This window comes from Micropterus salmoides, unplaced genomic scaffold, assembly GCF_014851395.1.
Source record: "Micropterus salmoides isolate LMB-PRFRI ecotype aquatic unplaced genomic scaffold, ASM1485139v1 Ms_hic_scaffold_1, whole genome shotgun sequence".
In the NCBI taxonomy this organism is placed as follows: domain Eukaryota; kingdom Metazoa; phylum Chordata; class Actinopteri; order Centrarchiformes; family Centrarchidae; genus Micropterus; species Micropterus salmoides.
The window spans coordinates 44,453,974-44,463,229 of NW_024040040.1; positions in this window are offsets into that span (position 1 = coordinate 44,453,974).

A 9,256-nucleotide genomic window follows, 5' to 3' on the forward strand; every position below is an offset into this window, starting at 1 on the left:
TATACAGTTATCAGAGTGAGAGTCGGTGTCCACATCTATAATTGTGCTTAAATCTGTCTTACATAATCGTTGCTCATAAAAAGTTTCACACTCTGGATTTACCTCATTAATAATCAAACAGCATTTGTTTTATTGTATCAACAACAATTTATAATCAGAAAAGTTTGTATTCCATAGAAATACAAACAGCTTTTATAAAATATTGTTTGTAATCTATCTTTAACTTTTATGGAGTGTGTTTAAATTTTTTTTTAATTCTGTTGAATCTGAAACTAAAGTGAATCAAAACTCCACCATAAACAGGTCACGTGCTGAGAGGGGGATTATCTCTCATTAACTTCCTGAAAATATCATAGTTCAAAAAAACCGCAAGGCATCTTGGGGATTTTTTTATGGAAATAAGTCTGCAGAGGGAAATGTTATGAGTTAGTGATGGAAATCAGATCTTGGGGTGTTGGAAGGAAATGGATGAGCACTGCGGCTGAGGGAAGGATGACCTTTCTTGGACGAGAGAGCAGAAGAGCTGATTAGGAAAGTGAAGACCTGCTGCAGTCCAACGCCACCTGAATGAGCGGAAGAAATCTGACGTCAGTTCAATTCCCATGGCAATATTGCGCAACACACTGCAATGTGAAATGCAGAAATGTTCAGCAGTGCAATATTATAATGTGAAGCGCACATGATAATACGGAAATCTCAGTGGTTTATCAGTACTTGTTTTCCCTCTTTTAGTAGCTTGAACTCAAAGCTGTTAGTTCAACTTGTTGTTTTCCTCAAACTTTGGCCCCTCAGCAACAATTAATGACCAGTTGCAGGAACTTCCTGAAGGAAAAACAACGGGATGATATCAGTGTTTCAGGTGAAAATATCATCAACAATAAACAGTGATGGAAATGGCAGCTGCACAAGTCAGATATCTTTGTTACATTTATGAGACTCATAACTATTTACAGGAGTGTTCTTACAGGCTCCTGGTTTATTTACATTACATAAAAACAACTGAGAGGGAATGTGGAAGAGGTGAAACTGGAATAAAAATTGGCACAAATATTTCCGTTTTTAAGAGTAATCCTGTGTTGTGATGTTAAAAATCAAGATTTCCTCTTTTATGTAGAGTTACTAGTGACTCTCCTCAAGATGACAGTTTTCCCCTTAAGGCTAAGAGTGTAACAGAAATATAAACTGCAGATAAAATGTGTTTCTTGTGTGAATTTATGTCGCTTTAGTCGTCCACGAATATCAGCAATCTTCTCACAGAGGCATGTTTGAGCTTATCAAAGGTGGAGAATGTGAGGAATCTCAACATGTCAAACATGCTGCAATTCAGAAGAAACATTCCTCAACCATAAAACACTTTCCTCGTTAGAAATTAAATATGTAAATATGCCAACTCCGTATATCCAATATTGACAGGCCACATAGCTGGAGTTTATATTAAACCTAAAATAGATTTGAGCTGACCTGCCTGAAACATTCTTGAGATTTTGTGAGCCATAATTAGGTTTTTCTTTTCTTACCTCCCACATGGTCATCGATAGCTTCCTGTCTCAAGTGCAGTTTGGGTAAATGCAGGACTGCTGTCTGCAGATAATGCTCATCCGACAACTGCTCTGTCTGGAGCTGAGGAGGAAACTGAAACAGGAAGTGAGCTGCTTCACAGTTTCTCATCCTAAAGAAAAAGTACAAAGAGAAGGTTTATCTGCAACTGGAAAATGTAATTCCATAAAAAAAAACCTCTGGTTGAATGAATTATCTGTCTGATCACTTCATTATGTCCGTCTGCTCAACCTCTAATGAAGCACTAATTGGGCCTATCAGATTACTATAACCTCATCAGGCCAGTCCTGCACTGGAGTTTCAGTAGCTTTTCACCTGTATGTCTCACAGATTAGCATCTTCAGCAATTGTGCTACTTTAGATAGGATCCAGACGTGGCCTACATGCAGACTGTAGCTAAAGGAAATCTTTAAAAGGTCAAATTTAAACATAATTTTCACCTACTTCTAGTGGTGTCTAGCCATGGAGATAGTCCACATCCAATTATCTTTCATTGGAACTATTTTCTCAAGAAGAAATAGTGCCTGCTTGTGAAAATAGCTCACCTTGAGATCTGTGGATAATTCAGAGGAACCAGGACTTTGTTTCTGGACATGTTGATAGTCAAGTTGTGAGCGTCGTGACTAAAATTCCATTCATCTCCATTGTATTCAGTAATCATAACCCAATAAATCCAAAACTAGATACAACCATCATTAATGTAAGTAAAAACTAAAAATACCACACTATAGAAATTTTCCATTACTTGTAAACGTCCTGAATTGAAAATGTATCTTACATATATCACTATTATTAGCTAAACAAACAAATACTTAGTACAAGTACCTGAAAAAGTACTGTACTGGAGTATATTTTACATTCCACCACTGGTGTGCACCATGAGCAAAATTGCATTCCCCCAATTATTATATTGGTGGCAGAAATCCCAGATATAAATATCTTAAAAACTTTCCACATAAAACCAAAAAAACATTTGCATGGCTTTAACTGATGTATTTATTTTGCAGTAATATAATTAAAGTCCCAAACGAGAAGGATGAGGTCTCATGTCGGTGTGCAGAAAGTCAAAAAGAGAAACTGTCTGTGTGTTTTTTATTATGACTGCGGACGTTTTTTTTCAGCCAAGAGACAGTTGGTGGCCGCCAGACAGGTCATTACTGTAACAGGGTCCGACAGACACACTGAAGAGAATAGAGCTGCTGGGTGTGTCCCTGTGACCTGCTGGGCAGATACAATACTCTATCAGAGTCTCTCAGCAAAGAGACTGACGCCTGTCAACAAAGACTCAGGGGATTATTAACACAAACACAATCCTCATACAGGCCTGAAGTGTCTGAGTCTGGGCTGCTTTTATTTTATATTTCTCTACATATACAGTATCATATGTATGTATATGTACTGTATATTTGTGCAGATATTTTAACATGAAACACCTTCATCAGAATGCAATGTGGCATGTTATTCAGAGTCATTCCTACCAGATTATTTTGTGTGGAAATAACGTCACACCTTCTTCCTTAGTGTCTCCTGTCACTTTATGACTCAGCCTGCGAGTATGTCCATGAGTTTATCTGCAATGTGTGTGTGTGTGTGTGTGTGTGTGTGTGTGTGTGTGTGTGTGTGTGTGTGTGTGTGTGTGTGTGTGTGTGTGTGTGTGTGTGTGTGCGCGTTATGAGAGTGAGCATAATTGTGTTTTAGTTTCTAATTAAATGATCATTTCCTTTTAATTTGTTATTTGTCCACCGCCCTCGTTTCACTGGAATAAGAAAACAGAATTTTAACCAGCAATGAATTAAACTCTGTCCTATTTATATTTCCATCTCACTCATTTATTATTTTTGACAGTTCACAGTTGACCCTGCTCAGCAAATTATTGCTATTCCTGCCTGAAGTTTTCTGTTTTATGCACAGGGCATAAGCATTTTACAATGATTACAGATAAACATTTCATGGGGCCTTCAGACAAAGGAAGACAAAAGCAGCTTCTCATTTCTACCCAGCGACTGTTCATCTTGCCAACTAAAATGATAACCTCGTTGGCAGACTTTATTAGATCTAGCTAGCTAATTAAGTAAACGCAAGCCCCACCAGCTTTATTTAAATGCTGTTCCCAGTTGACTTTTTAATGTTTTGGCTGCCTCATATTATTGATATGAGAAACATGCAAGGAGTTTTAAATATGAAATTTATGGCTACATACATGATGTCCTGCTAAGTGACTGAGATAAAACTAAAAGTCCCTGGAAACTGCATTGTAGAGCTTGGTAGTCCTAATATTTTCAAGTATAACAGAAAAAAATTATGATTGGACCCTTATTTTACAAGCAAAAGGTTAGGCTTTATTGTTTGCATTTTCAAGTTACAAGAGAAAAGGCTTTTAGGGAGGTGAGGACTGACGACTAACGTTGGCTCGAGTATCTGGAATGTAAACTTCCCCAAATCCAATAAAGACCACAACAACAGCCACTAAAGTTGTATTCATACATTCTCATAGCATCTAGGTCAAAGGGGAAATATTACACAGTAGCTGCTAGTTGTGAACTTTTTTTAAATGTAACCTTCTCCTTGGACTTGCAAGTAGTTGTAGTGTACTGGAGGTAATAAGCTAATTAGTCGGACATGCTAGTGATTGCAGCTTAGAGCAGATAAACACACATTCCTTACACTTTTGCTGTGGATTTTTGGTTTTAAGAGGAACCTTTAAGGTTATAAGTCACCACGCTGGACACTCTTTAAATGCCAGATATCGCTGGGGGAAACCAAAGCTTGACAGACCTGACCTGCTTAGTTGTGGTTGCTAAGCTGTAGTTGCTGTAGACAATCACTGTTCAGGAAAGGGTTTACTGAACTGGTTGAAATGTTTTCACAGGTGCTGATGGTCTGTAATGTTTAGGTAAAGATAATTGTTTTGAACTGAAATATACATATATTTTTTTAATTTAGATTTAGTATGTATTTGTGTGTCTTTGCGTAAGGAGACTGCAGGTGGTTGTTAAAGGGTGAAATCATCTGTTTATTTATTTTTTCATGCAAAAAGCATAATGACCAGTAGGCAGCTGTTACAAATTTACATGTAATGTGAGCACATGCCTAACCGCTAGCATCTCCATACAATGACAACAGCAGTGGCACTGTGTTGAAGTTACTGTCTATCAGTGTCTTTCTCAGCCTCCCTCTGCCTTGTCAGTGGGCACCTGTTAGTTGACGTGGCGTCTTTAACACCTCTGCTGATTACCTTAGCAGGGTAAAAGCCAAACAGCTCCTCAGGCCCCTCGGCAGGTAGCAGACTGTGTGCATGCAGCAAGCTGGTGGCACCTGAGAGCAATGCATTGTGTGCTAAGCTGCTGCTGTAAAAATCACTTTGGCTATAATGCTCTTATATGGTGAATACTTGTCATCACGGTCAGAACCTCCTCAAGGGCTCATGAGATTTATCTGAGAGGCCATGACATGGTTAACATGACGAGAGAACAGAAAAGAACATTTTTCCTCTTAGACCTCTTAAAATTATTAAAACAAGAAACATAAATCTATCTTTGGCTGAGCTGGTCATAACCAGTAGCCACATGAAACTGGTGACGAAGGGTCACAAGGTCAAAAGGAAAAAAAGGCAGGACTGCATGTGCGGTAGGTGTTTGCAGGTAGCAGGTTTCTCATCAAAGATACAGTAAATCAAGTCAATATTACATCCACGTCCATGTAAAGTAAAGCCTGAGAGCAAATTTAAAGCAAAATAAACTTTAAACTGTGCATTTTATTTGTCCAGATATAAAATTGAGCATCTTCATCTTCAAACTAATTAACTCATATCTACATATGAGAATAATTGCAAAGTCGACGCAGGTTCCTTACTATGGGTCTGGTGGTTAAAGGTTTCCTAACAAATATTAGGATTAGCAGGAAAACGCGGATTCAACATTTAGAAGATAAAGATCAATCTGAGTCAAAATACATACAAGATAAGCCCAACATGTCAGAAATTGATTTCAGGGTTTAACCCTGGCAGGTAACTCAGAGTAAACAGTATTTGGTTTGATTGGCAGGTTATTGTTGAGTCTGTGTGGGTGTTGAGGAAGGTTGGACCTTCTCTCAGGACGTAGCCTCACTTCCCTCGCTCAGAGGCTCTCAGGAGGAGAGCAGTGTGCCTTTTAACTTTTTTATTTGTGCTGTGTTTGTTAAGGCCACATTCCCAGAGCCTGGCCTGCAACTTGTGTTATTCTTCCTGTGCTATTTGCCCCACTCGCAGCTGGAAGGACAGGAAAACCGATCTGGAAAACTACTTCATGTATGTCATCGGTGATTACAGGACGGCAGCGCCCGCCTGTGCCTAGTATTGGCAGCCTCATGCCCAGGCTCACGGGGGCAGGAGCAGGCCTGAGTAAAACTGTCCCATGGGGGGCGATGCTGCGCACCCCTCCTCACTCAAGTCCTCGCTTCAGCTTCCATGCAAGGAACTGTGAGTCCCTGCAGCCCTGTCAGCACTCTTCCTGTGGAGAAACTGGAGAGGAAGCTCCACCAGGCAGCCTGAGGTGGCAAGAAACCTCCACAACTTTCATTTTCTTTCTTTTATCTTTGCTGTTCGAACGCACACCCACACAAATGACAGACTCTTCTACACATCAACAAGTGGTGGAGGAAGCATTTGGATCATTTACACAAGTAAAAGTGATAACACCACATGGTAAAAATACTTCATCACAGGCAGACTAGAGCTCTGCATTCAAATTCTTACTGAATGTAAGACTTTGTGACTTTAGCAGCTACTGTGGCTACAAGTAGCAATTACGTGACAATAACAGTAGCACATATACTCAGTAATGTCTGTTGCATAGCCACATCTAGCTAAAGTTTGCTGACATAAGCTACCAGTTATCCCAGACCAAGTCAATGTAAATTGTGTGTTTAATTTCTTTTTGAAAGCGAAATTTTTTTTTTTATGTCATCTTTCAAAAGTGACATGGTCCCACTTTTAGCAAATAAATTATGAAAGAAAACGTGTTGAAATATCAAAAGTGAAAGTACTGTTTTAATATTATATACTATTGGATTATTTATTACCTTTCAGTCTTCTGTAAACAGCATTTTAATGCTGCAGCTGGTTTATTTTTACTGATTATCACATTGTGTTTTTCGCTTAAAAGTAATCTTAGTAATTATTAATTGCTTATTTGAGCTCCACAAGCCTTTAATTCTTGAAATAATGGGTGAAATCTTCCAGTCAAGTCAAAATGCTTCACCCTATTTCCTATATTATCAATGTTATGGGAATCTTGAAAGAATAAGGGGTCCTTTAAATAAAAAATTCAGGAAACCTGTTGACTTATTGACCTATTATAACTGGTTAACATGTTGTCACCACAATGGCAGATTTTTTTACTGACTTTTAAGAAAATAAGACTTACTAGATTCAGTAATAGACACAAATTAATTGGTTTACTGGAGATTTGTGCAGTGTGCAGTATGTAAAATCTTAATCTTTAAGTATTTCAGCTGTCAAGTAGAAGTAGTGGAGTAAAAAGTCAGTATTTCCTGAATTATTTCTTAAATGTAGAGGAGTAGAAGTATTAACTATCAGACAATTGAAATAAAATACTTCAAAACCGCCTCTGCTATCAACAAGAACAAGTTCACGTTTTTTGATCCCATTAGTTATCAGCCTAATTTCTGGGATGCAACACAGTCAAATATTCTCACACACCCCGTTTTCATTGCTCCCCCTTTCCTCTGCGGCCACTTTCCCAGGCAGAGGACCTAAAAGAGCAATCTAGGGGGAGCAGGAATGACAAGGCAGTCCGGCCTCCCATTGTATGTGAGCGTTTACTCAGCATGGAAGAGCAAGGACAGTGAGGCTACAAGAATACAATAGGCTCATATTTATTTACTGCTTAGTGGCAGCCAGGGACACCCCCCCCCCCAAATAGCTGATAGCAACTTTACAGTAGTAGACCTCTAATAAAGACCTCAGAGGGCAAGTAGAGGCTAGACTCTCTGGCTCTGTCCTGGTTAAAGGGATTCTGAAACACCATTTGTCATTACTGCAATGTCTTTTCATACGGTAGGTCTTGCTTGGAATAGTATTTGATTGAATACAGTGAGAGTTAATACACACTAAATACACACTAAAGAGTAAAAAAAAGTTTTTAATTTCATTCAAATTCTCATTATGCCAGATGGAGTTGCTGTCGTCTCCACGTATTGAACAATGCTCTGATGGTTGTACCTTTTTCAAAAAAAAAATGAAAATCTAAACTCTTCTAAGCTTACATTATTGTCCAAAAGCAGAAATAAAGTCTGAAAGCTGTTAAAAAAGCCCTCATCTCGAAGAAAGTGGTTCGTTTCACTGTTTATTTACAGTGTTCAGAAAGAAAGACAGCCTGAAGTTTGGCGTAGGAAAAAAAGATAAAGCTTTCCTTTGTTAGTTTCTTTGAAGGACAAACATGTATGTGCTATGTATTAGTACATATACTCTAGACAGAAAAGTACAGCTTTAATCTTGTAACTATTGGGGAGGATTATGGAGGGATCTCCTTTGTGTTTTATGCAAGTTGCCCATTACCCCCTTAACAAGCTCCCTTTTTTGTGCACAAAGCAAAAAATCTTTTCTGGAAGGGAACTCTTTGAAATTTACTATCAAAATGTTAGCATTTGTGTTATTGAGACAGAGCTACATGTGTGCAGATTTATTCAATGCAAGTAGCCGTTGACCGCATGTTATTAGGAGCCATGGGAATGAACAGCAAATCTTTCAGGTTTGTGCGTAATGCCTTTGAGTTCCAGTGGAGGGCTCCCTCTTTTGTCCTGAGTTCATTATCCTTCTGTCAGTAAAGCAGAACTTCTGGATAAGTATGACCTTACATTTATTTTTTTAATGTCATACAGACAGGCTGCATTTCCCTTAAAAATCTACATATATGAATAATGCTGCACACACACACCTTTCACTATTTCAGAATAAAGGTCAAGTTCATATCCAGCTGATCTTTTGTTTTTAAACACAACCTGTCAGAGGCTTGGACATCATTTACACTTGTTTCATTCCATGTTTTAATCTGACTGAAAAATGCCTGGAAATCGACCAAACCAGCGCAGACTATCTGACCTACATGACCGAGCCCCCGAGCCTCAGAAAATTAATTTTCCGAGAGGCATTATGAGAGAGTGATTTATTGGTTGCCTTGATGCCTTGTGGGTGTAATTGTGAGAGCAGGGCTGAAGATGAGTGGCTTTGATGCCCCGTCCGTCCCCTCCTCCAATCCCTGAGTTTCAGAGATTAACGCAGATGCTGGATTAAAATCTCAAAATAGAGAAATCCTTTTTAGACGAACAGATTGATTAAAACGGGAAAGAGATGAGTGTGTGGTGGAACTGAGCCGCTGATACTCTCACCTGGGAGATCTCAAATGGCTAAAGTCCACTCAGTCAAAACTCAGAATGTGTGTTCACCTTTGAATGAACTTCACCCAATCAACTGTCTCAAGACAGGCAGTCCATGCATTCTTGTTATATATGTGTATTAAATATAAAGTTACAGCCAGCAGCTGGTTAGCATAGCTAGCATAAAGGGGGAAACAGCATAATCTGCCTACCAGCACCTCTTGTTTAATTCATAGAAAACCTGAATATAAAAACAACAAGTTGAGATTTTATCGGGGATTATGTGCTGACAACTCCAGGAAGCCTTAACCAACAAAGCACATAA